This window comes from Hemicordylus capensis, chromosome 2 (assembly GCF_027244095.1).
Source record: "Hemicordylus capensis ecotype Gifberg chromosome 2, rHemCap1.1.pri, whole genome shotgun sequence".
NCBI classification, from domain to species: Eukaryota; Metazoa; Chordata; class Lepidosauria; order Squamata; family Cordylidae; genus Hemicordylus; species Hemicordylus capensis.
Genome location: NC_069658.1, coordinates 8,223,740 through 8,250,522, shown reverse-complemented (window position 1 = coordinate 8,250,522; position 26,783 = coordinate 8,223,740). Strand labels below are relative to the sequence as shown.

The 26,783-nt window shown below is 45.9% G+C and overlaps 1 long non-coding RNA gene across 1 annotated transcript; it reads right to left on the bottom strand.

Annotated features, from left to right (window-relative positions):
• Window positions 1-2,282: 2,282 nt before the first annotated feature.
• Window positions 2,283-26,491, bottom strand: LOC128347656 (uncharacterized). The gene is made up of 3 exons (XR_008317644.1): window positions 26,302-26,491; window positions 4,453-4,585; window positions 2,283-2,558 (listed from the first exon to the last, which is right to left on the bottom strand). It is a non-coding gene; the product is annotated as an uncharacterized LOC128347656 (long non-coding RNA).
• Window positions 26,492-26,783: the final 292 nt, after the last annotated feature.

The following is a 26,783-nucleotide window of genomic DNA, read 5'->3' as shown; positions in this document are numbered from 1 at the left end:
TATTCTAATTTTCTGAGATTGTGGATTTGGGGTTTTCATGAGCTGTACGCCATGATCATCACAATTATAACAAATTAAGGCTTGACTTATCTCGCTTTGCATGTAATGCGTCTGTCTCATATATGAGTTTCACCTTTTAATTTGCATTACTGAAATTAATGGACTTTTGCACGATATTCTAATTTTCCGAGTTTCACCTGTATATGCCACCTCACAGGCTATGCATCACCTGCCCCCAATTACGGGGCCAGTGCCTCTCCTTATTACCTGTAATTTATTACCCCTCGCAGCTGCTGCCAATGCATCTCCCCCTTCTCCTTCCTCCTGCTCAGACTCCCTCCCCTTGGGAGGCATGCTGCTGATGTTATCCTTCCATGCCTCCCCTTCCGTCTGATCAGGGTTCAGGTTCTCCTCCACGGGAGCGGAGTCCCTGCCTGTTGGCAGTCTTTCCTCCGTCTCTCGCCCGCTGCCACCCGTCCCTGTCACCTTGGGCCCTCTTACCATCCTGTCCTCAGAGGTAAAGGCAGCTTTTCTCTCCGGACATGCGGACACTATTCTGCTCAACCACTGGACTTCATAGGAACATACATAGAAACATAGGAAGCTGCCATATACTGAGTATGCAAACCATTGGTCCATCTAGCTCAGTACTGTCTAAACAGACTGGCAGCGGCTTCTCATTCATTCATTCATTCATTCGATTTCTATACCCAGGTGCGGAGCCAGCCGAGCGGCGACCTGTGTCCAGCCCCGCTCGGCGGCTCCTCCAATATGCCCGTACGTGTGACGTCACGTGCATGGGCAGCCCAGGCCATGCGCCAAGGGGACGTGACCAAGGGGGCGTGGCCTGGGCTGCCGAGAGCCTGAACGAGTTCTCAGCTAGTCATTTCTGGCAGTGTCGGGTTGCCTGTGTGGACGTTTTCCCCTTTCTCTCCCTCCAGAGAGGGAGAGGAAGGGAACAATGTTCTATGGGGCAGTCAGAGCTGCCTGACATAATTAGCAAAGAGTTCGCCCAGGCTCTCGGCCGCCCGGGCGTAGGAGTGGGAAGTTTGCTCTGGGCTCCTATGGAGCCCGAGCCACGGGGTGGGGCTCTCTTGGCGGCCTTTCCTCATTCACGGCCTGGGTTCTTTGAACCCTTTCACCCAATGGTTGCTCCGCCCCTGTCTATACCGCCCTTCCAAAAATGGCTCAGGGCGGTTTACACAGAGAAACAACAAATAAATAAGATGGCTCCCTGTCCCCAAAGGGCTCACAATCGAAAAGAAACATCAGATAGACACCAGCAACAGTCACTGGAGGTACTATGCTGGGGGTGGAGAGGGCCAGTTACTCTCTTCCTGCTAAATAAAAGAGAATCACCAAGTTGCAGGCAGGAATCTCTCTCAGCGCACTCTTGGAGATGCTGCCAGGGAGGGATCTTGGAACCTTGATGCTCTTCCCAGACTTGAAGCACAGGAGACTGGCTGGGAGAGATAAGATTCACACTAAATAATCCCCTGAGGAATGTTGCCTTTGTGCTTTGTCAGCAGGGGATCTCCACAGCACAATTGAATGCAAATACAACAAATATTTATATACCACTTTTCAACAAAAGTTTCCAAAGTGGTTTACATAGAAATGAATGAATGAATGAATGACTAAATGTCTCCCTGTCCCCAAAGGGCTTGCAATCTTAAAAAAAAAAAAAAAAAGATATACATCAGCAATAGCCCCTCAAGGGATGCTGTGCTGGGGATCGATAAGGCCAATTGCTCTCCCCCAGCTAAATAAAGAGAATCACCATTTTAAAAATGTGCCTTAAAAAAAACAAAAAAAAAACAACAGCTCCTTCCGAAAAACCTGGTGCACTGAATACTTGAATCACTCTACATTTTCATATTTAGATTTGTTCACTGCTCCCCCCACCCCCCAAACACACTCTTGTTGTTGAAAGTCGCAAATCATCTGGCATTTTCTGTGCTACATAAATGCATTAGGAAGATGCAGTGTAATTTATTAAAATGTATTAAAGGAACAAAGAACGGGATTAATTTTCTTCTTCTCTTTTAATTCCAGGGGCACCAGTGGGGTATTTAATATGGGTTAAACCACATTCAAAGCGCTTTTCATTAGACATTTAACATCAAATGGCTAAGAGCTTAATCAGCACGTACCATTGAAGGGATCTGAATGGAGGGATTGGACTGTACATTGCATTATAATTTATGGCATTTTTGTTTTTTTTATTACATAAGGGAAATGCATTTTTATGCCTTTAAAGTGTTCTTTTGTGACGAGCAAAAAAGCACATGATATTATTGTTCAGAAAATGGTGTTTCAATTTGGTGGCAGAGCCAAAAGTCAGTGGAGTGGAAAAGATAACTAGGAAATTCCTCAAAGTCTTTGCTGTTTTTATTTTTTCAGAGAAGTTTTTAAAAGTGCCTTTCTTCTGGGCCTAATAATGAATATGGCTTCTGTCTTCCACCCTGCAATGCATTTTTTTTAGAATTATGATTCTTACAGCTGTCCCCCTCTGCTGAATGCACCTTCAACATCTCCTGAATTCTTCCAGAACACAGCTGAAACGGAATTTGAAAGATGATGTTATTTTGCTGCAGTCTCAGAGCAGAAAAACCGAAGCATCTCAAAAATGGTCCATTTTTGTATCATTTAGCAGTCATCTAAGAGTAATTCAGTCACCACTTAAACAGTACCTGGGGTAACTGCGCACACATCAGCTGTTCTATCAGAGATGATTACAGCAAATTAAACGGCTGTCGAGGAAAATGTAGACTCCTTTTTTAAGGATCTTTATCAAAATGTTAAGGAACGATAATATTCCAAAGAGCTTACATTCTCATTTCTGTTTGCCTTCAGCAACACCGGGTATTGCTCACCGTTGCACAATGAAGCTGGCATTCTTTCCTCTTCCACCCAAACACATTGTTTTTAACTCTCCCTCCTTTTATATCTTTGCACAAAGCACTCTCTTTTCTTATCCTGAAATGCTCTTATCTGCAGAAAGGTAAGACAAGAAAATATCTCAGCAATGGCATTTGTTTGGTATTGAGGGGGAAAAAACATTCAGGTCAACAAAGGGAGATAACCCCATTCTCTCAGATCGTAGGCCTTATTGTTCAGTAAGGAGTTTGAAGGATAGTGTGCATATGTTCAAAGCAACCTCATCCTCTCCTCACTTTGCACAAAAGGATTTGCGGTGTGTGGGGGGGTCCTTTTTCAACAGGAGAGCTGTATGTTCATTTTGGAATTTTCACTTAGAAACAGGAACAGAGTAATCTTTTTGCCTCCCATAGACAGTCAAAGATTTGCTGCCCCCAGGGGTGAGAAGTGGCCCCAAATCGCCCGCTTGGTGTCATTTGTGAGTTAGCCGGGCTTGAGTGTGAACCTCTTTCACCAACATTCTTCAGTGACTGACCTCACCTCCTGTAATGGTTTAGGAGCCTCTGCCTCTGCCATTACACAGCAGCATTTTTAAAGGTTAAAAAAAAAGGATTATGTTTCCTTCTATCCCAAGATGCTAATCCCCAAGATTTGCCACTGTAGGCAGTTGCCTATACTGCCTATGCGGTAATCCACCATTGCTTAGAAATTGTCTTCTTCTCCAGCAAACAGCCATGCTGGATCATAAGAACAGCCATGCTGGATCAGATCCAAGGTGGATCTCGGCCGGCAATCTGTTCCCTGCAATGGCCTACCAGATATGTGTGTTTCTTTAAGACCAACTCTTCTCTCCTAGCAGATGGATGGGCTTGCCATCCATATTCTGGTTGGAACCAGTTCTGTGTACTTAATCAGAGTGTGCCATGCCTTGTTGTACTGGAACAAATACATTTGATTGTTCCCCCTGCTGGACTCTCCTGCTTTCTGGCTTTGGGGCAGACTTATCATCCAGTGTGTAGTCGTCACTCTACCCATGCATGGCAGAATATCACAAGAGGCATTCTGCCTCTGAACATGGAGGCAGCCTATAGCCATCAAGACTAGTAGCCATTGATAGAACTCTTGTCCATCAATTTGTCCTCCAAGAATTTGGATGTTTCCTTTTAAGGTCATCACCACATCCCGTGGCAGAGAAATCCATAGCTTAACTATGTGCTGAGTGAAATAGTACTTCCTTTTGTCTGTCCTAAATTTCCTGCCAGTCAACCGGAGCCCCAACGTTGACACCATGCTGAACCTTGCTTGATCAAACCACCTCTTTGGTTTTTAATTGTCTGCCATCCAGAACATTTTATCCCCACAAAGGTGGCTAGATCATGATTAGAGCCCTTTGGAGCCTACCATCAAAAGAGTGGCCTTTAAGGAGGAAATGACTTGAATTTTGCTGGACATGAGGCTGCCTCCAAAAGCATTAACCCCATGTTGCATTATTCCTTGTGGAGGTAGAGGATCATTTACCCCCTGTTTTGATTTCATCATGCTGTGGATTTATCATGCTGTGGATTTCCTCACCCCACACTCATTAGCTGCTGTACTCAGGGACACAACAGGACATCTTTCCAAAATTGCACAGCTGATTTTTCTTCCTTTTAAAATTTATTCTTAAATTTTCCATCTTGCTTTTCTTCAGAAGGATCCAGAACGGCTAAATGGTAATGAAAAACAGAAAAAATACCCATCAAATAAAATATTTAAAATAAGAACAATAAACCTGGGGGGGGAGTATTAGCATATTTAAAAAGTGGCAAATGAAAGAGAGCTTGCAAAAGAAATCACAGCTGACCATCTTGAAGACCACCCAGGAAAGCTACATCTGGGCCAGGAAATCTTACCCCCAAATGAGACTAAACAGGCTTCCTTAGGACGGGTGTTCCAAAACGTTGGTGTCACAGCTGAAATGTCCCTATCTCTGCCTTATACTGAGTCAGACCACTGGCCAATCTAGCTTAGTATTGTCTACTCTACACTGACTGGCAGTGGCTCTCCCAGGCTTACTTGGAGATGCCAGGGAGTGAACCTGGGACCTTCTACATACAAGCATGCAGGGAAATATCTTACCGTGCTCATATCCTAAAGCAAACCAAGATGGAACCTGCTTACCTAAGGGGACAATTCAACCTTGCTATCACAAGGACAGCTCTTGTACTGCACTTTAATTGGCAGAGACATGAAGCTCATTCACATGACCAGTAATGATGGCACAGGGGGAGGGCTGGCAGGGAGGCAGGCTCCTGCCTGCCTCTCCACACACAATCAACGTTATGTCCAAGGCTTTGCCACTTGTGCAGCACATGAGCCATGCTGCAGAGAGTGGCAGAGCAGGGATCCAGAGTCCCCTGGCATCCCTCAATGCACCACGCCAGGAGTGTGGTGCATTAAGAGATTTTTCCTCAGCTGAGTGCCGCCCAGCTCTGTGTGTGTGTGCGGGCTGCGTACAACCTATGCAAAACATGACCTGGGTAGGAGGGCATGTTCATGCCCTTCTACCTGGTTAGTAGCATGGGGAAAATTCCCAGGCTCTCTCGTGGGGCAGCATCAGGACCAGCCTCGACCCTGGGGCTTCATACGAGCAGCCCTACCCCAGTAGGGCTATGCAATCGTGGGTAGGGTAGTTCATGTGAATAGCTTTATGATCTGCTGCTGAATGGTGTGCACAGGAAGGCACAGATTATCATTGCTATTATTATGGGTGGCTGACATCTCAACTTCCACTGTGAGTGTGCTTCTAACAGCAGCACACATGCAGCACTCACCCTGGGGCTGATCCCTGCATTTCTAACACGTGGCTACTCTTGTGCATTCTCCCTGAAGTCCAGAGGAGCTCTGTTACAGCAGAAACATGTCCCTGACTTGTGTTTCCACTCTAACAGAGCATTTTGAAATCCAGGGTGAGCACCAAAATTAGTCATGGTCTTGAACAAAAGCACCCACACTTCTGAAGCATGCTGTTTTTAGAAGCAGTGTTAGACATTCAGACATCATTAATATTGTCTATATAGAGATTTCTCTTAGGCATACCCATCGCTAATCCCATGTGTGGCAGTTCTCACAAGAGTTTGCGAGCAAGCTGCCAGCAGGGGAAGAGGAAAGCGGTGGTGCTGGACAGGCAGGCGGTCAGACAGGGAGAATGGGTGGCAGCGGGAGGGGGAGAAGGCAGGGGCTGCGGGTGGGCAGGCAAAGAAAATGGCCGTGGCTGGCGGCAGGGGGAGAACTAAAGGTGCAGATGCTCTGCTCCCGGCCCAGCTAGTTGTTGTTGTTGTTGCTGCTATTATTATACACACATCTACACCAGAGACACCAGCAACAGCCACTGGAGAGATGCGATGCTGGGCTGAATAGGAGTTGAAGGGAGGCTGAAGGGAGTTGATCTCTCCCTTTACATATAAGAAAGCCGCCATTTTAAAAAGTGCCTCACGGCTCAGTTTGAAGGGGCATATGGGAGAATGTGGTCTTGAATGACCCCCAGACAGTTTGAAAAGTAAGAATGGAAAGTAAGAGCCCAGAAAGGAATTGGTGGCCATGTTACCAGGGGTGTAACAAGGTTGGCTTGGGCCCAGAGACAAGATTTTAAAATGCCTCCCCCCACCCCGCCACCTCTCCTTCTTCTGGCCCAATGTAGACTCTGCTAACTATCCCAACTAGTTAAAAGGTGTAAATAACAGCACAGCAAAACCAAATTTATTGACTGCCTGACTCCATTAGATGAGGTGGTTTACATAATTAAAACAACAACAGTGGGGTGGAGTGGGGGGAAACACACACACACACACACACACACACACACACACACACACACAAGCCTGGCAGAATAGATAAGTTTTCAGAAGTTTCTTAAAGGACAGAAGGGAGGGGCATTAGGAATCTCAGGAGGCATGGTGTCTCAAATAAATTTGAGGCTGGATGGGATGGGATACAGAACGGGCAGAAAGCAGATTATAATCATGCAGGAAATGAAATGGCCACGAATGGAACCTTGCAACTACTGACTTCTCTCCAATTTGGGAGAGCTAGGAAGAGAGGCTGCTTCTCCTTGATCATGTATACTTTTAAAAGACCCATAGGATCTCATGTGCCAAGGACAGGGCTGTAATGTTTGAGTGATTTCTCCACTCCCTTACCTACCTTTGCATGTTAAGTGATTAAGAGTCAAAGAACAGCCTTGGATGTTAAACAGCGGTTGATAAACGGAGCCCAGGAACTGTGAAAAGCACACACTTGTCACTCTTCCCCTGTGTGTGCCTCCCCACTTCTGTTTTCCTAACGGGGGAAGGGGGAGCGGAGCGTCACAATTAAAAATGAATAAACACTCTGCTTCCCCTTCCTCCCACCACCCTGATTAGGGAAATAGAAGCGAAGCCTGAGCAGGCCGGGGGGGGGAGCGGGTGGGCAGCCATAATGCCCCCAATAATGAATCAATATGCCCACTCCCACTGCCAGACATGCAGCGGGCGGGCAGGGGGGGAGAAGCGGGCCATAATGCCCCCAAATGAATCAATGCCCAACATGAGCAATGGTGCAAGCAGCACTCTCAAGCTAACCTGAGGGACCTGAGTCCTGCCGCAGCTCCTGCATCTCCATAACAGAAGAACTTAATTTTTTAGAAGTGGCTAGCTTGGTGAGGCTACCATTGACCTCCTCTTCCTTGCTCTCAGCGTCCAGAAAGCCAAGCTGAACCACTCAGTCATGCCTGCCTTCCCTTTCTTTATCACGTGGGGTGCCACCAGCCAATGGATGGGGAAGGAGGAGGAGCTGACAAGGGGAAAGGGTGGTGAGGGAGGGCAAGGAAATATGGCGCGCTCACATGAACATGGAGGAAATTTTTTAAAAAATAAAATAATTCAAATTGAAGGAGCTGCGGCAGGCTCTGGGGGGGGGAGGCACGTGACATGTCTCTGGAGCCCCCCCACGAGAGGCCAGGACCCCTAGACAGCTGCCTCCCCTTGCCCGATCATAGTTATGCCTCTGCATGTTACAGGAAGAAGGGGCACAGCAGATACAGTGATGCTCTTTTTAGCATCCGCGATAATAAGAGGAGGAGAACTGCTCTTCTGGTAGCAAGCATGACTTGTCCCCATAGCTAATTAGGGTCTGCCCTGGTTGCATATGAAAGGGAGACTAGAAGTGTGAGCACTGCAAGAGATTCCCCTCAGGGGATGAAGCCGCTCTGGGAAGAGCAGAAGGTTTCAAGTTCCTTCCTTGGCTTCTCCAAGATAGGGCTGAGAGAGATTCCTGCCTGCAGCCTTTGAGAAGCCGCTGCCAGTCTCTGTAAACAATACTGAGCTAGATGGACCAATGGTCTGACTCAGTATATGGCATCTTCCAATGTGACTATGTTTCCTAAACAGAAGAGTAGGAATAAATGGACAGTTTTCACAATGGAGGGAAGGAGCAAGTGGGTTTCCTTCTCTGGCTTCTTCAAGATAGGGCTGAGAGAGATTCCGGCCTGAAACCTTGGAGAAGCCACTGCCAGTCTGCGTAGACAATATTGAGCTAGATGGACCAATGGTCTGACTCAGTATATGGCAGCTTCCTATGTTCCTATGTGAAAATTAGGGCTGGGGTGAAACATTCCAGGTGGCAAAATTTGGAGGAGTGTATTGGGAGAGCAGAAAGGCAAAATTCAGGGTAGTGAGTGAAATTTAACTGGGCTGTAGTAATGCTTCTCTTGGTGTTGCAGCTGGAAGATCCCTTTTAAAATCAGACACTCTCTGGAATGAGACATTGCAATGATGGGAATTTCAGAGCAAAGAAAAAGTTAGCTACCAGTTGAAGGCATTCAGAAGCAGCACTCAGTTGTATTCTATCTAGTAATCTTGTATGTTTTGTTGTTGTTGATCCTGTAGAGAGTTGGGATGGGTGGATGTGGAGTCGGAAAAGAAAAGGGAGAGGAAGGAGAAGGAGAAAATGGAGTTGTTTGTTTCTGAATAAGCCATTAGTTAAATCTACTTAAGATTTCTTTGTGTCTATGAGGGAAGCAGCCATAAACATTTGGCAATGTGATTTTGAATCAGCTAAAAGTGTGAGCCTGCAAAGCTTGTGCAAGTTCTTGACCTGGCTGAATGCCAGGTCAGTTAACGCAAAAACATCTCTCATCCACGATCTGATTGTGGATGAGCGTGCTGACCTGGTATGTGTGACAGAGACCTGGTTGGATGCACTGGGCGGGGTCGGTCTCTCTCAGCTTTGTCCTCCAGGTTTCCAGATCGTGCAGCAGCCCCGCCTCGAGGGTCGGGGAGGAGGCGTTGCAGTCATCTTTCGAGAGAACCTCCCCGTTTCCAGGTGCCCGGTCAGGCAATCTCAGAATTTCGAGTGTTTGTCCTTGAGGGTGGGCCTCCGAGATAGGCTGGGGATTCTGTTGGTGTACCGACCACCCCGCTGCACTTCAGTCTCCCTACCTGAGCTGGCGGGGGTGGTCTCGGAGGTGGCCTTGGGTTCCCCCAGGCTTATTGTTTTGGGGGATTTCAATGTCCACGCTGAGGCCCCCCTAGTGGGTGCGGCTCAGGATTTCATGGCCTCCATGGCAACCATGGGCCTGTCTCAGTTGGTATCGGGCCCTACCCACGTGGCGGGACACACTCTGGATCTGGTTTTTGCCGACCGGGAAATAAATGATCTGGAGGTGGGGGAATTTGAGACCACTCCCTTGTCATGGACAGATCATCACCTGGTGGGGTTTAGTTTGACTGCTCCGTCTACCCTCTGCAGGGGTGGTGGGCCAATTAAGATGGTCCGCCCCCGGAGGCTTATGGATCCGCTTGGATTTCAGACGGCCCTCGGGGAGTTTCCAGTGTCCAGAGCTGGTGACCCTGTCGAGGCCTTGGTTGATCTCTGGAATGGAGAGATGGCCCGGGCTGTTGACACGGTTGCCCCCAAGCGCCCTCTCCGGCTTGGTGGAGCCCGTTCCGCTCCTTGGTTTTCCTCGGAGCTTAGGGCGATGAAGCAACTCGGACGACGGCTGGAGCGACGCTGGAGGAAGAGTCGTCACGAATCCAATCGAACACGGGCTAGAACCTATTTTAGGGACTACGCCGTGGCGGTGGGGGCGGCGAAGAAACGTTTTTTCTCCGCCTCCATTGCGTCTGCTCAGTGCAGGCAAACAGAGCTGTTTCGTGTGGTGAAAACATTGCTCCACACATCCCTCCGGACAATGGGGGAAGAGTCATCTACAGCTCTTTGTGATCGGTTTGCCTGTCGCTTTGCAGATAAAGTCGCTTGCATCCGTGCTGACCTGGACTCCAGAGTTTTGGCAGTTCCGGCAGACGTGCCTTTGGTACCATCTGGTCCCGTTGTGTTGGATTCTTTTCGGTTGGTGCGGCCTGAGGATGTAGACAAGATCCTGGGCAGTGTGCAGGCGACTTCATGCGCTCTTGACCCTTGCCCTTCATGGCTAATAAAAGCTGCCAGGGAGGGGACAGGCAGATGGCTGGAGGTGATGGTTAATGCTTCATTAAGGGAGGGCAGGATGCCATCGGGCCTTAAGGAGGCGGTGGTAAGACCTCTATTAAAAAAGCCCTCCCTTGATCCCTCCAGCCTGGACAACTATAGACCTGTGTCTAACCTTCCCTTTTTGGGCAAGGTGATAGAGCGTGTGGTGGCGTCCCAGCTGCAGAGGGTCTTGGATGATACGGATTATCTGGACCCTTTTCAATCTGGGTATGGGACTGAGACTGCCTTGGTCGCTCTAGTGGATGACCTACGCCGGGAACTAGACAGGGGGAGTGCGTCCCTGTTGGTTCTGCTGGACCTCTCGGCGGCGTTCGATACCATCGACCATGGTATCCTTCTGGGCCGCCTCTCGAGTATGGGAATCGGAGGCACTGCGTTGCAGTGGTTCCGGTCCTTTCTTGAGGGGAGGGTCCAGAAGGTGGTGCTGGGGGACTACTGCTCGGCCCCGTGGCCGTTGGCCTGTGGGGTCCCGCAGGGTTCGGTCTTGTCCCCCATGCTGTTTAACATCTACATGAAGCCGCTGGGAGAGGTCATCCGGGGATTTGGACTGAGTTGTCAGCAATATGCGGATGACACTCAGCTCTATCTCTCCTTGTCATCTGATCCTAGGGAGGCGGTGGATGTCTTGAATCGGGGGCTGGAGGCCGTGATGGGTTGGATGTGGGCTAACAAACTGAAATTGAATCCGGATAAGACGGAGGTACTGTTGGTCAGTAGGAGAGCCAATCGGGATGAGGAGATTTTACCAGTTCTGGATGGGGTTGCACTCCCCTTGAAGGAGCAAGTACGCAGCTTGGGGGTACTACTGGACCCGGCTCTGCTTTTGGAAGCGCAGGTGGAGGCGGTGGCCAGGGGTGCCTTTGCACGGCTTCGGCTGGTGCGCCAGCTGCGTCCCTTTCTCGAGAAGGCAGATCTGGCCACGGTTACCCACGCCTTAGTCACGTCACGGCTGGATTACTGTAACGCGCTCTACGTGGGGCTGCCCTTGAAGAATATCCGGAAACTGCAGCTAGTGCAAAACGCGGCAGCGAGGGTTTTATCCGGAGCTGCCCGTTGGGAACATATCACCCCCATTTTGAAAGAGCTGCACTGGCTACCGGTTCGTTTCCGGGTCCAATTCAAGGTGCTGGTTTTGACCTTTAAAGCCCTAAACGGTTTGGGCCCGGGGTATTTGAGGGACCGCCTGCTCCCAAGGGTTGCTGCCCGCTTGACGAGGACATCTGAGGGGGCCCTGCTCCGGGTGCCGACAATGAGAGAGGCCCGGCTGTCGTGCACTCGGGACAGGGCCTTCTCTGTTGCTGCCCCCAGACTCTGGAATGCTCTCCCAGTGGCCATTCGTTCCTCGGACTCCATCATGGCTTTTAGAAAGCTTGTAAAGACTTGGCTTTTTACCCAGGCTTTTACATAATCGTTTTTACTGCTGCTTCTGGGTGTTTTTATTTGTTGTATTGTTTTATGCCTGTTTTTATATGTTTTTATATTCTAAGCATGTTGTTTTTATTGTGTTTTTATTGTATGTTTTTAACTTTTGTAAACCGCCTTGGGGTTATATTTTAACGAAAGGCGGTATAAAAATGCAAAAATAAATAATAAATAAAAAATAAAATAAAGTTCTTGCATCTGGTTTTCATTGTTTTACTAGGCCTACATTCCCAAACTGCTGCTTTCTACTATTGCTGCTGCTGATTATTTCTCCAGCTTCCTGAACTGCACAACCTCTTAAGGTCCATTTTCCTTATCAATCCTGGACTCTGTTGTTTACTGGGTGCCCACTACAGCATTGCTCATATTCCACCACCACCTTTTTTTTTGTTCACCCCAGGAGAACCTGCTCTCCAGCACAGCGGAAGGCTATATTGCTTCTCTGCCTGGGCCCTGAAGGCCAGAGGTTATATAATCACTTGCCCTTTCCTGCCAGATTGGAAGGGGATGCCAACCCTTATGAAGCTGTTCTGCAAGCCTTAGATGATCATTTCAACCCTACTCTGAATGTGATTGATGAACATTACAAGTTCTATTCTATTATTATTATTATTATTATTATTATTTATTTGATTTGTATACCGCCCTTCCAAAATGGCTCAGGCTCATTCTATATCCTAACTGCTTGGTGAAACTATTGATCAATAGTATTGCATGCCTTAAGTATCACCTGTGAGTACGGGGTGTGCGAACTGGCTCAGCTGGTTTGAACTGAGCTGGTTCAGAGCTATATTGGTAAAGGAGAATCCAGTGATGACACAAGTCCAGGGGCAGGAGGGCTGTTCTAAATACAGAAGGGCAGGAAGGGTTAGGGTTAGGGTACTTGCATCCTGCAAAGCTAGTTTTCAGACTATCAAAATGGCCAGTGCTGAAAGCCCTGCTGTCACTTCTTTTGACACCAACTGGTACACTTCTGTAATCTCTGATGCTTCTGAATATGGTTTGGGTGCTGTCTTGACCCAGCAAAAAAGGAACTGGGGAGTTATCATTGTCTTTCCTTCAAGAGTGCTTGCTGCTTCAGAGAAGATGTTTTCTGCCATTGAAAAAGAAGCTCTAGCATGTTTCTGGGCAGTGAGACACTTCAGGACTTACTTTAGGGGTGTGAATTTATTTATTTATTTGATTTCTATACCGCCCCCCCAAAAATAGCTCAGGGCAGTTTACAAAGAGAAATAATAAATAAGATGGATCCCTGTCCCCAAAGGGCTCACCATCTAAAAGAAACATGATAGACACCAGCAACAGTCACTGGAGGTCCTGTGCTGGGTTTAGATAGGGGCAGTTACTCTCCCCCTGCTAAGTAAAGAGAATCACCACATTAAAAAGGTGCCTCTTTGCCCAGTTAGCAGGGGATGGAAGTCAGCAGTGCATGGAACTATGAAGGGCAGTTTGGTTTGAGTTTGAACCAAACTCGAACCAAACTGCCTGGTCAATGAGCTGGTTTGTTTGTACTGGCAGTAGTCTGGTTTGAGTGGTCCATGTAAATGGCATCTGCACATGCATGGAAGTTACTCTAATGGCCTCTGCGCTTGTGTGGAGGCCTGAATTGGGCCACTGCTTGCCCAGACCGATGGGGTGAGGAGTGCTGGCAGGGCCTTTTTCCCTGGGAAAAAAATTGCTCTAGATATAATGGGGCCTTTTGATAACCAACCTGCAAAACAAATGATTTTAATAGTGATAGTGGATTACTGTTCTAGGCAGCCAGAAGTTTCATTTGCTGACAACATTACTACCAACAAGGTTCATAGCTGCATTTTTATTTTTATTTTTTTGTGAGAGATGGTCTTTCTAAAGAACTTGTGACTAACAATGGGGCACAGCTTACCTCATTCGAAATGGTGCAATACTTGCCTAACTGTGGGATAAAACACAAGACTCTTTCCTTGCACCATCTCAGAGGAAATGACTTAGTGGAAAGAATGAACAGATTAGTGAAAGAAAATTTACAACTGTCTACTACACAACAACAACCCTGGAAGGAAGGAATCTGTGAAACTCTATTTACTTATTGAATCCTCATTCTACTACAGGAAAATCACCCTTTGATTTGCTGAGAGAACACAAAGCTACTACCAGATGTATCCAATGGCAACAACTGATAGGGATTTCTGTGCCATCTTACTAAGGATGCAGATATTAATGATCAGGTAAGGGAGAAGCAACAAAAATACAAATTGTATGTGGATCAGCAACAGCGTGAGAAACAGCGAACATTTCAGTTAAGGGACTTTGTTCAGGTACAGCTGCCTTATAAAGTGAGAAAGGGATGTTCCCAATATTCTGGATGGAAACAAATCATCAAAATCTGAGGAGGTTCTGTCACACTGAATGATGGAAAGAAAGGGAACAGTTCAAGAATTTCCAGCATGCATACTATGAGAAAAACTATCACTAACAGCTCTTGTGCCAGAGAACCCGAGAATTAGGAGAAGTGTGCATGACAGTAGACCACCTAAAAAACTTCAAGACTTTGTCACTGAATTTAAAATCAATTCAATTTTGGTTGTTATAAAGGGGCAGGGTGTATTGCATTCTGTCTAGTAATCTTTTGTGTTTTGCTGTTTGGATGTTTGTCCCAGTGGGAATCCTGTAGAGAGTGTAGGGGATGTAGTCAGGAAGGGAAAGGGAGGGAAAGAAAAATGGATGAGTTTCTGAATAAACTTTTAGTTAAATCAGCATAAGATTACTTTGTGTTTATGAAGGAAGCAGCTATAAAACTCACTGCTTTCATAGCTTTCCCCATCCAAATTCACCCCACCTATAACTGACAGGGATCAGTACCATTTCACTTCTCAACCTTCCATATTTTGAAGCAGACATTTTTTGCCAAACACTTGCATCTCCGCCCCGGTGAAGATCATTCCTTTCCATTCCGTGTATGTGTGTCTGTGAGAGAGAAATCACAACCTGCAGGCAACAAGTTATAACCTAGAAAGTGGAAAGCAAAAGAGACCCAAACCAGCAGCTGGAATTGAAAGATTGAACATCATACACAACAAAATCAAGGAACATTTATAAGCATAACTTTTTTGTTACTACTTTGCCAGTAGAAAGTGCAGAGCAAATGGAAACTGGTAAAGGCACACGGCGGTATAGAAGTTTTATAGCCTTTGTTCATCGTCTTTGTTCATTGTCTCTACCTTAGTTTGGGATCCTTTCCCCCCCTTTGCTATTTTTATTGAAACGAAAAAAAAGTTTAAAAAAATATGAACTTAGGAAAAAGCCAATTTCATGTGCTGTTAATTTAATTCCCAACATAAAACCTCACTTCTGATGGAAAATGAAATTACCCTTTCTACATCCTTTTTATCTGTCAATTACATTCTTTTCCCCACCCTGAGCCCCCCGTCAAAAGAAAATCCACCTTCCTACACATACGCAAATATTGGTAATATTTTCCAGGTCTATGAGAAAATGAATATCCAAAGAGGTAGCATTTTTTATGGTAATACCAGAAAAGCCCTGCCCGCTTTTCACATAAAGAGGCTGTAATAGCATCTTCAAGGCACTTTCTCACTTTGCACAGGGTTCGTGATACTTAAGATGATAAACTCTAGATTTCAGTGTTTCCACTAATGTGTGCTTGAGATTTCTACAGCAATCTTATATGTAAAATCAGCTCAAACCTGACTTTTGCTAATTTCCCGTCTTCAACACTCCTCTCTGCCATTCTTGGCTGACATACTATGATATCACAGAAGGCTCACAAATAGGTGTAGTGCAGAAGATGATGGGTCATCTGTGAAATGTTTTTTGATGAACAGCACCACTGTTGTGTGTGAAAAGCATAGTCAGTTTGCTTGGGTGAACTTCACACACAGGACAGGAATGGTTGTAGGCTGAAATATGTGGAATAAAAGGACCAGGAAGTGGCAAGGAGAGAGAAAATAAATGAAGGGCTTCCTGTGAAGGAGCGGGTCATGTTTCTACTCTAAAATAGCTGGCGATTTCCCTTTTCTTCTCCCTATATTATGGGGATGGAAGATGGGGGTCGGGATCTGAGTAACAGGGCTAGGAAGCAATTGCACAAGGGTTCAAGGCTATAGGCCAGTATAGGGAAAAGAAGTTCATTGAGGGCCTGGAAAGAGGGGCTGAGTATTGTGAGATGGGAGCTGCTTTATCTGCATTGAGAGCATAGAGAGATGGGTCAATGACTCACGTGTAGACCGCATGGTGACTTGCCTGCCTGGTGCGAAGGTTGCAGATGTCACGCTGCATCTAGGTAGGCTGTTAGGTAGTGCTGGGGAGGAGTCAGCTGTAGTGGTGCACGTTGGGACCAACGGAGTTGGAAAATGCAGTTGGGAGGTCCTGGAAGCCAAATTTAGGCTGATGGGTAGCATACTGGAATCTAGGACCCCCAGGGTAGCATTCTCCGAGTTGCTACCTGTTCCACGTGCACGACCAGTGAAACAAGCAGAGCTGAAGGGTCTCAGTGTGTGGATGAGACTGTGATGCCGGGAGGAGGGGTTTAGATTCATTAGGCAATGGGATACATTTGGGGGCAAGTGAAGCTTGTATAAAAGGGATGGGCTCCACTTGAACCAAGATGGAACCAGAGTGCTGGCGCTTAAAATAAAAAAGACCACAGAGCAGTTTTTAAAATGATGCCTGGTAGGGTTGCCGTAAGGAACTGGGTGGTATCTGGTTCGGCCAGCAAAATCCCCTAAGGTGTGAGGGTGAAAATGTTTTGGATAAACCAGAGGGGGCAGAGCAGAGCCAGGAGTTGAGCAGAAGGAAACACAGGACAGCTTGCCAAATAGGTCAAATGATAGGGGGGATAGGACACGCCGACACCAGATGAGGGACTCGGTCTATAGGTGTCTATATACCAATGTCAGAAGCCTCCGAAGCTAGATGAGTGAGTGGAGGTGCTTAATTACTAATGAAAACATAGAAATAGTGGGTGCAATGGAAACCTGGTGGAACGGTGAGAACCAGTGGGACACAGTTATTCCTGGATATAAACTATACAGAAGGAGGGGTTGATTGGATGAGAAGTAGCACTGTATATTAAAGAAGGAATTGGTTCCAACAAGCTAGAAAACCTAGGTGGACTGGAGTCCTCCACAGAATAATTATGGGTAACATTACAAGGACTGAAAGGAAGTGTTTTACGAAGGAAGTGCTATCGCCCTCTTGATCATAATGCTGAGAGTGAGCTGGAGAATCAAATAAGAGAGGTGTCAAAGAGAGACAGGGCAGTAATAATGGGTGACTTCAACTACCCACACATAGACTGGGTAAATTCACATTCAGGTAAGGAGAGACCAAATTTCTAGAGATGCTAAATGACTGTGCCTTAGAACAGTTGGTCATGGAACCAACTAGAGGGATGGTGACCTTGGACCTAATCCAGAGTGGTGCCCAGGACCTGGTGCAAGATGTCAGAGTTGCAGAACCATTGGGTATCAGTGACCAAAGTGTGATCCAATTCAGCATATGCAAGTGGAGAATTGTCAAGGAAGTCCAACACAGATGCGCTGGACTTCAGAAGAGGAAACTTCTCAAAAATGAGGAGACTGGTAAAAAGGAAGTTGAAAGGGAAAATCAGGAGGGTCAAATAACTCCAGAAAGCATGGAATTTATTTAAAACCGCATTACTAGAAGCTCAGTTGGAATGTATATCAAGAAGCGGGTAAGGAACCACCAAGTTCAGGAGGATGCCAGCCTGACTAACAAGTAGAGTCAGGGAAGCTATAAAAGGGAAGAAGACTTCCTTCAGAAAACTGAAATCCTGCCCAAATGAAGAGAACAGAAAGGAACATAAACTCTGGCAAAAAAATGCAAGGAGACAATGATGCAAAAAGAGAGTTTGAGGAGCATATAAGTGTCAAGGGGAATAACAAAAACTTTCTTTAAATATAAAGAAAACCTTCTGGGGAGCTGGTTGAACCTTTAAATCAGGCCTGCTCAACTTTGGCCCTCCTGCAGGTGTTGGCCTACAACTCCCATAATCCCTGGCTATTGGCCACTGTGGCTGGGGATTATGGGAGTTGTAGTCCAAAAACAGCTGGGGGGCCTAAGTTGAGCAGGCCTGCTTTAGATGATGAGGGCATGAAAGAGATCATTAAGGATGATAAGGAGACTGCAGAAAAGCTGAATGAGTTCTTTTCATCTGTCTTCATGGTGGAAAATACTGACCATATACCCTTTCCAGAATTAACCTTTTCAGTTTTAGTGGCTGAAAAAATGGGCCAATTTGAGGTGACAAGGGAAGATGTTCTAAACTGTCTTGAAAAGCTAAAAATTAACAAATCTCCAGGGCCAGATGGCATCTACCCAAGAGTTCTGAAGGAACTCAAATGCGAAATTTCTGATCTCCTAGCAAAAATATGTAACTTGTCCCTACAATTAAGTTCTGTACCAGAGGACTGGAAAGTAGCCTATGTAACTCCAACTTTCAAAAAGTGATCAGGGGGATCCAGGCTGGTCAGCTGAACTTTGGTGCTGGGTCAATTGATGGAAAGTATTCTTAAGGACAAAATTGTTAAGCATATAGAAGAACAGGCCTTGTTGAAGGAGAACCAGCATGGCTTGTGCAAGGGAAAGTCTTGCCTCACTAACTTTTTTGAGTTCTCTGAGAGTGTCAACAGGAATGTGGATAAAGGTGATCTGTTTGACATAGTATACTTGGACTGCCAAAAAGCTTTTGACAGAGTTCCCCACCAAAGGCTCTTGAGTAAACTTAGCAGTCATGGAATAAGGGGAGAGGTTCATGTGTGGATCGGTAACTGGTTGAAGGACAGGAAACAGAGGGTAGGAATGAATGGACAGTTTTCACAGTGGAGGGAAGTAGGAGGTAGAGTCCCCCAGGGACCAGTACTGGGACCAGTGCTCTTTAATATGTTCATAAATTATCTAGAAGTTGGGGTAAGCAGAAAAGTGGCCAAATTTGCAGGTGACACTAAATTATTTAGGGTAGTGAAATCCACAACTGATTGTAAGATCAGTTGAGCAAAAAGATCTCTCCAAACTGGGGGAGAGGGTGACAAAATGGCAAATGTGGTTCAGTGTAAGCATAGGTGCACCTACCATGGACCTAAAGGTCTTTGGAGTCCCCCTCCCTCTCCCCACTGCATATTAATCACCATTTTTTTTAAGACATAGGTTCTTGAGGGCACAAACCACACCACCCAGGACAGGCTAAAGAGGATTTGGGGGCCCCTAGGGGGTGTGGAGGTCCTCGACTTCGGCCCCACAGTCTAGGGGTAAGAGCGCTTCTGAATGTAAGCAAGAGTAAAGAGCACATTGGGGCAAAAAAACCCAACTTCACATATACATTGATGGGATCTGAGCTGTTGGTAACTGATCAGGAGCGAGATCTTGGGGTCATGGTGGACAGCTTACTGAAAGTGTTGAGTCAGTGTGCGGCAGTTGTGAAAAATGCAAATTCCATGCTAGGAGTCATTAAGAAGGGAACTGAAAATAAAAATACTAATATTATAATCCCCTTATACAAATCTATGGTGCGGCCACATCTGGAGTACTGCATACAGCTTTGGTCACCATATTTTAAGAAGGATATTGTACAACTGGAAAAGGTGCAGAAGAGGGCAACCAAGGGGCCTGGAGCACCTTCCTTATGAGGCTAGGCTGCAGTGTCTGTGGCTTTTTAGTTCGGAAAAGAGGTGACGAAGGAGAGTCATGATTTCCTTACTTATTATTTATTATTAAAACTTTTATACCACCCTTCCAAAAGGCTCAGGGCGGTTTACATTAAAACACCATTAAAATAAATTAATAATTAAACAAAAATTATAAAGCATAAAACAACAACAATTAAAAACTAGGCATGTGCCCGAAACGTTTCAGAGGCCATTATGAAGGCCTCCGAAATGTTTCGGCACTGGGGGCGGTTTCGGCGTTTCGGCGCCGGCGGGGGTAGCACTTTAAGGGAGGAGGAGGGTGTACTCACCCCTCCCGCCTCATTTCCCCCGCCGGCGCGCTGTTTTTTTTAAGCCCCTCGGGACGGCAGCATTCCTCCCTGCCGCCCCGTTAGCCCCATCGGCCGGAAGTGGGGCATGCGCCTGTTGCGTGCGTGCGCGCCCTTCTGCCATGTGTGTGCGCATGCGCACAATGGGCGCACGTGCACTCGCCACTTCCGGCCACTTCCGGTCAACGGGGCAAACGGGGCAATAGGGAGGAACGCTGCTGCCCCGAGGGGCTTAAAAAAAACAGTGCGCCGGCGGGAGAAATGCGGCGGGAGGGGTGAGTACACCCTCCTCCTCCCTTAAAGCGCTACCCCCGCCGGCGCCGATGATTTCTGTGCACATCCCCATTAAAAACATCATAAAACGACAATTAAATAATCAAAACAAGTTAAAAACAAGTTTTTAAAAGCTGAGAAAGCCTGGTTGAAGAGATGTGTTTTCAGGTGTTTTCTGAAAATTGCCAGAGATGGGGAGGATCGTATCTCAGCAGGGTGAGGTGTATAAAATTATGCATGGGGTGAAGAGGATGGACAGAGAGAATTTTTTCTCCCTCTCTCACAACACTAGAGCCAGGGGTCAGCCCATGAAACTGAAGGTCAGGAAATTAAGGACTGACAAGAGGAAGCTCTTTTTCACACTGCACATAATTAAACTATGGAATTTTTGCCATGAGATGTCGTGATGGCTTCCAGCTTGGATGCCTTTAAAAGGGGCTTAGACAAATTCATGGAGGACAGGTCTATCAATGGCAACTAGTCTGGTGGCTGTGGGCATCTCCAGCCTCAGATGCATGATGCCTCTCAATTCCAGTTGCACGGGAGAAACAGCAGGAGAGAGGGCATGCACATACCCCTTGCCTGTAGGCTCTCCAGAGGCATCTGGTGGGCCTCTGTGTGAAACAGGATGTTGGACTAGATAGGCCTTGGGCCTGATCCATCAGGGCTGTTCTTATATTCTTAACTGTGGCTATAGGTGGAAACATATTGCTGAAAGTATGCATTGCTCCAATGATATATCTTCAGATGATGGCGTCTTCAGATAATGTAGCAGATTTTGGTATTTTCACAAATTGTCTTGTAAGAGCTTTTCCCTAAAGACTAAGAGCTGGACCAGGAGTTCTCACCAGCAACATCTTCCTGTTCTGCCCCCAATCACAGAAGAAAGGGAATGCTCCCTAGGATTGGAATCAAGATTTTTCCAGTTGGTATCCAAAAGGGTTCTCAGGGTCCTCCCGCAAGAACAAACTGACATCTGAAGAGAATGTTAGCAGCTCCATCCAAGAAAAAAGTTCTCAGATGCTTTCTCCACATCCCCACCCACTCTGTGCTATGGGCCAATTCTAACCCTCTGGAGAAACGCTGACCAGAACTACCACACGTACATTGCAAACAACCCCACAGCTTCTGCTTGCAAAAATGTCAATGTGTTCATCTAGCTGCATAGATCACCTTTAAGAAGCCACAGGAAATCAGGAAAGGGAGGGACTCCAACCTTTTTGGTCTGTTTCACTGATCTCTAAGGTACAACCTGATGGCTATCCGTTCTGATTCAGAACAAGGCATATATAAGTTGCAAACTGACATATACAAAAAAGCCCTTCTCAGAGGGAAAGATCATCTCTGAAATAGGTGTGAGGTGTGTCTGAAAGACAGAATATTGGAGTAGTTGGACTAACCCCTGAGCAAAGAGGCATCTTCTTAAAGTGGTGATTCTCTTTACTGAGCAGGGGGAGAGCAACCGGCCCTATCCATCCCCAGCACAACATCCCTCCAGTGGCTGTTGCCTGTCTTCTGCTTATTTTTTAGATTGTGAACCCTTTGGGGACAGGCAGCCATTTAATATCTATCTATATAAGCCGCTTTGGGAACTTTTGTTGAAAAGTGGTATATACATATTCTCCAAGTTGGTTGTCATAGTTGCAATAATTGGTTGAGAATGTGTGGGGTTATTTTTCCTTAAAAAAAAAAAAAAAAGATCAGAGCAAGGAAGCTCCATTGCAGTGAGAGAGCAGCCTGACAGAACTTCTCAACTAACTGAACTGATGCAGTGGAGAAGTGGTCCACTGAATAAAATGCCCAAATGGGGCGATTTACTGCATAACGGAGGCCGGCGATGGGAGGGGGAACCACTGTGGACCTTTCCGCAGCCTCGGAGAGCCCCCCCCCCGCTGGAAGGGGTAAGTGGAAAAAGTATTTTTTAAATGTTTGCTAACCTGCCCTGCACCAGTCCGGACCAGATGGGACCGGCGGGGGGAGGTTCGATGTGGGGGCAAAACCGAACTTGCCCAGTCCAGGACCCGAACAGTTCGGGTCCTGTTTGGACTTGAACTCAACCAGGCCAGCCGGTTTTATGCACACCCCTAATGCATGCCTCTTACCTCACTGCCTGGTCGTGTGGGCAAGCGGGCTTCTGGGAGCTCCTTTCAGACTGCTGGCAACCATACCTACCATAGAGGCTGGGGAAAGGAGTGTCCCACCAGCCGGAGAGATCCCAGGGCATCGTGTTGCTCACTGGTGCATTGCGGGATATCTGGCGACCCGGCTGCCATTCTCCCCACCTCCCACTCACCCCCCTGGTCACTGCTGTGCCACATGTGTGGGTGCACAAGCCGCAGAGTCCTCTGTAGGCTTGAATCGTGGGTGGAGGGGAAGGCAGGTCGGCGACGGCAACAATGAATGTTTAGATACCCCTTTTCAACAAAAGTTCCCAAAGCAGTTCACATATATAATTGTAGACAGACAGACAGACAGCCGGACAGATAGATAAAATAAAGTAGAAGGCTCCTGCCTTATTTATAGATAAATAAAATGAAGAAGGCTCCTGTCACACTGTCAATTGGATCATGTGAACAACCTTCCTTTTTAAATAAGTTCCCTGAGTGCTATCTCTGACACCGTTTAGGTCCCTGGAGAAGTCCATTCGTTTTGCTTGGACTTTGGGGCTGTTAGTTAGAGTCAAGCAACATATAATGAGGGACGTGACCACACGTGCTGTAGGTCCCTTGTATAAGTAGCATGCATGGAAATGACAGCATAGAAATAGCCCCTTTGTTTGAAGTTCCGTTTATTTCACAAAGCATGTAAATGGCATACAAACATTCCTCTTGGAGTTCTTGGCTTTAGATAAAAGTGTCAGGTGATAGTTCCCTACATTTCTCAGGGGCAGAGCAACTGCCCCTATCCAGCCCAGCCCAGCATCCTTCCACTGGCAGCTCTCTTTTATAGATTGGGAGTCTACTTCTGACAGGGGACCATCTTCCCATGTTAATTCATTTTACTTGCTATAGATACCACTTTGAGTGCTTTTTTGCAGTTGTTGAGAAGCAGTAAATAAATAGTTATACTCTATGTTATGGTTTTGGCTTAGATTGTTTTATTTTGTGCTTTATGATTTTGTAAGAACCCCTGAAGGCCATATCTGTGAAGAGCAGGGTAGATTTTTTTAAAAACGTAACTTCTCCCTGCTAACCGAGCAGAGAGGTGCCTTTTTAAAGTGGGGATTCTCTTTACTGAGCAGGGGGAGAGCAACTGGCCCTATCCATCCCCAGCACAGCAGCCCTCTAGTGGCTGTTGCTGGTGTCTATCTTATGTTTCTTTTTTAGATTGTGAGCCCTTTGGAGATAGATAGATAGATAGATAGATAGATAGATAGATAGATAGATAGATAGATAGATAGATAGATAGATAGACAGATATAAAATGGCTCCCTATCTATCTATATGTAAACTGCTTTGGGAACTTTTGTTGAAAAGCGGTATATAAATATTCATTGTATTCATTGTAAATGAGTGGTATCATTTATTTATGCATTTATTTAATCAAATTTGTACACCGCCCCAAATTTTCGTCTCTGGGCGGTTACGATAGCATAAAAACCGTCAAAACATATACAAAAGCTGGAGAGAGGGAGGAGCTTCCTCCCTCAACTCCATTTGGAGTTAACGCAGCCTGCATTTCTGAATTCAGACATAACACAGGCTGCATTAAGCCTCAGGTTGGAGTGGCGAAACGCACTACAACCTGGAAACTGCAGTACAAACTGCAGTTTGGGGAGTGGAAACTTGGGTTGCTCTCTGAGCAGAACCAGAATTCCAAGGGGCTAGCCTGCATTTGGACATAACGGTCTGGAAACTGCTGGTCTCTTCAACTCCAGTTCTGTGTTATGTGTGAATGCGGCCTTTTCTCAGATTGCTAAAATAACAACTATTCTCTTACACAGCCTACACCTCCAGTGCTCTGTCCTTCCACAGAAATTGGTCTACTATAACTTCCCAACAAATTTCCTTTGAAATCATTATAGCAAATTCCTGTGAAGCTGCAGTAGCCCGCACATGACTCTGCTAGGCTTTTGCTAATGTGAATTTTTCTATTTTTTCCAGCCTCGCTTTGCTCCCAAAAGGATTTATTATTTATTTTATTTTATTTTATTTACATTTTATATCCCACTCTTCCTTCAAGGGGCCCGGAGCAGTGTACTACATACTTAGGCTTCTCCTCACAACAACCCTGGGAAGTAGGTTAGGCTGAGAGAGAAGAGACTGGCCCAGAGTCACCCAGCAAGTATCATGGCTGAATAAGGATTTGAACTCAGGTCTCCACGATCCTAGTCCAGCACTCTAACCACTACACCACGCTGGCTCTTGTTAGATTTGTACCAACAATAGTAGAAGCTGACATTGATTCACACGTGGCATTTTGAAATGGTAAGATCATCACAATATTGCTGTAACTCATCAATTTCACAGTCACTCCTTCTTCTGTCAGAGCTCCCCCAGTGGCGATAACTAGTATATAACATGAGAGAGCTTGTGAGTTCTCAAGCTGTTTTCTTAATGTGGTATATACCATATGTCACAACTTGGGGCAGCCTCATAACAAGTCATTATATTAAACTCATAAAGTAAATCACAATCTCATGCTCCCCACACACATGTACGAGTTTATAATGGGAACGTAGACACCTCCAGAAACTGCTTTACTAGCCAGCCCTCCAATACAATATGATGTCAACTTTCCAAAAATAATATACATTTATTTAAGACTGGATTGATTACTGGGCTATTCATGAACCCAGTAATATCTTGCATACTGTAGATGATTGTCTTTGGGTAACATCTGCATGCCTGTGTAACTATATGTAAATGTGACAGTTTCCCACTTGGAAAACTCTGAACTCCCCAATGAGCCAAAAGGCCAAAGATGCAAATGGACCCTGCGACTTATCACACATGGTCTGATCAATGTTGGAGGGTGTGCCTCTAAAGGGCACCCATTTCATGCAATGCGTTGCTCAAAGTGGTCCTGTAAATGATCCCAGAATGCAGTAACTGAGACAAAAGCAGACCTAAGTGCAGGCATTACTGTAAGCACACCATTGTACAAATGACTTCCACATACCTGGGAGACATATGAAACCTGCGTTTGCTGCGGTTTGTCACTCCCAAAATGATTAAAGTAAATCATGCTGCTTGATATAAGAAATCTGTTGCACGCAAACGCCTGTTTTTCTCTCCATTCTGGCCCTCCACACCGCATTTTGTGGCATAATCAAAATGCAAAATGCATTTGGAGAAATTAAACGAGAGGCAGAGGCGTGAATCATGGACTCAATTTGCATGTTTGGCCCTTTGGCTCATTAGGGAGTTCAGAGTTTTCCAAGAGGGAAAGTGTCGCATTTACATATTGTTACAGAGGCATGCAAATGTTACCCAAAGACGATCATTTATGCAAGGTATTACCGGGCTTGTAAGCTGCCAAACAGTAAATCCGGCCTTTAAATAATATGTATTTTTGCAAACTTGGCATAATGTGATTGTATTAAAAGACTGGCCACTGGGGCCATTTCTCGAGATGTCAGCATTTCCATTATAAACTCGTCTGTTGCAGGGAGGGGAGCGGATTGTCTATGGTAGGTCAGCCAAAAAACCACCAGCTGAGACAAAAACAAAAAAACAAAAAATCTCTCCAGGCTTCCCTATCATGCTCTCATTCCCACAGCAAATCTCTTTTGCAGATTTAGAAAAAGACAGTTCACCAAGGCCATTTTGCAAAGGCAAACACAACAGCTACCCAGCCGCAGCGGAACAATCCTTTATTGTAATTTGAAAAAGGGAACCAAAAAACCCCAGCTTTACTAAAGTTTAACCTCGAGGTCAGGCCGGGCTTGACCTAAAAATTACTAGGTGAATTTTTATGACCTGTGTTACAAGGAAGGTCGCCCGAGATGTTGATAATGGTCCCTTTTGGCTTTCGAATCCATCAGTCTATGAAACTACCCAAATTGCTCTGCCTAGCAATCTGACATAACACACACAAAATTGCTTGCCATTACAGTCCATAATGGGAAGTTGTAATGCCTTTGAGAATTAAAATAATACTCCCAGCTCCTGAATGCATGCTGCTGTTGCTACGTTATTTCAGTTTAGGAAGTTTAAAGGCAGCGTGATCTGCTGAAATAGCTGAAGCAGTGGTTAATTTCTGAAAAGAGAGAGGTGCAAGCCAACCTGAAATGCTGCATTCTGTCCACAAATTCCAGAATTCTGTATGCTTGCTGTGAAGATATGAAGTGGCTTGGTCTGAGGCAAAACCACTCAGCCTTTTGATCAAAATCATTGGCAAAGCAAAAACAAACAAACAAAAAACACCAAAATCCTTCTCTTTTTTTGACATAGCACTCCTCACAAAAACGTTGCATCTTCATTTAACTTGCCCTAGCATGTAGTATTGTGCCATTCACTCTGTGATCCCTGATTGGATGGGATCATGCATGTGACACAGCCAAGTCTAATTACCTGTATAATGATGTGATAGTTGTTCTGTGATCCCTGAGTGGGTGAGATCAACCACAAGACTAATTCAGGAAGGAGAAACAAACAGCAGGCAGGGGGAATAATGTCACCAAACAGGACTGGAGAAAGGTGGATGTTTGCATAGTTTAAAGCATCTGGAAGACATTTTCATCCAAACAATTAGTTTTGATTAGAAA